Source organism: Miscanthus floridulus, chromosome 9 (genome assembly GCF_019320115.1).
Source record: "Miscanthus floridulus cultivar M001 chromosome 9, ASM1932011v1, whole genome shotgun sequence".
NCBI lineage: Eukaryota > Viridiplantae > Streptophyta > Magnoliopsida > Poales > Poaceae > Miscanthus > Miscanthus floridulus.
This window is the reverse complement of record NC_089588.1, coordinates 60,791,923-60,793,088: the sequence shown is the minus strand read 5'-3', so window position 1 is coordinate 60,793,088 and position 1,166 is coordinate 60,791,923. Positions and strand designations below refer to the sequence as shown.

Sequence of the window (1,166 nt, the reverse complement as noted above, 5' to 3'; positions counted from 1 at the left end):
ATCTCTATGCCAACACAAGTCCATAGCCCCCCTGTGGATAAAATATAAATAACGATACTTGGCATACTCCTAGATAAAATGGTACAATGGTATATTATCTGTGCGCTTGCGGATACTTAATATATATATAATTTTCTCTGAGTTTACAAGTGTCATTAATAATTACCAACCAACGCATTTCTGGCATCATTGCTAGGGATGACAACTTAGTATTAAGGTGATGCTAAGGAATGCCAACAAGCATTTCTGGCGCTGGTGCCGGGGAGGGCCACATGGCTAAGAGAATTGACCAAATAAATACTTATTGATAAAATCATAACACCTCTACTTTAGCAGGCTTACCCTTGTTTGTCTTTGTTCATATCTTATACAGGGTATTGCAGGATTGGTCGTGATTTACCAATAATTTCCATCCACCAGAATCAACCAATGCAAGAGAAAGCTCAACACTAGTTTCTGAAGCTATGGCTGACAAGACCCTGCGTGAGTTCTCTGCTCCAAGCACCGAGAAAATTCGCACTGGACCAACGCTCAGAACTACCAACCTCAATTTTGAGCTCAAGCCAATCCTCATGAACATGGTGCAAGCTACCCCATTCAGTGGAAAGGCACATGAAGATGCTAGTGCTCATCTTTAGAATTTTCTAGAGATAAGTAGCACAGTCGTCGTCAAGTACGTTGCTCAAGATATTATACTACTTCGTTTATTTCCATTCTCACTAGTGGGAAAGGCAAAGCAATGGTTCTACACCAACAAAGATCACATCAACACGTGGGCAAAGTGTTCAAAGGCCTTTCTAGAAAAGCTCTTCCCTGTAGGCAAGACAAATGCCTTAAGAGGAAAGATCTCCAATTTTCAATAGCAGAAGGGAGAAACCATTCCCGAAGCATGAGAACGTTTCCATGAATACATTTCATATTGTTCTCATCATGGGATGGAAGATTGGTTGCTCAGCAAGGCTTTTATCATGGATTAACTTAGAAAGCTCACGAACAACTGGATGCAACTACTGGAGGATCATTTATGTCACTCACCCTTAGAAAAGCTAAAACTCTTATGGAAAAGATAGCCTCTAATCAAGGCTGGTCTCAATGCAATATTCAATCATGCAATAAGAGCGAAGAAGTACCAGAAGTGGTGTGCGCACTGTCAACCAAGATGTACA

The 1,166-nt window shown here is 40.8% G+C and overlaps 1 non-coding gene across 1 annotated transcript; it reads right to left on the bottom strand.

Moving 5' to 3' along the window:
- Positions 1-830: 830 nt before the first annotated feature.
- LOC136484591 (small nucleolar RNA R71) lies at positions 831-937 on the bottom strand. The gene has a single exon (XR_010766099.1). It is a non-coding gene; the product is annotated as a small nucleolar RNA R71 (small nucleolar RNA).
- Positions 938-1,166: the final 229 nt, after the last annotated feature.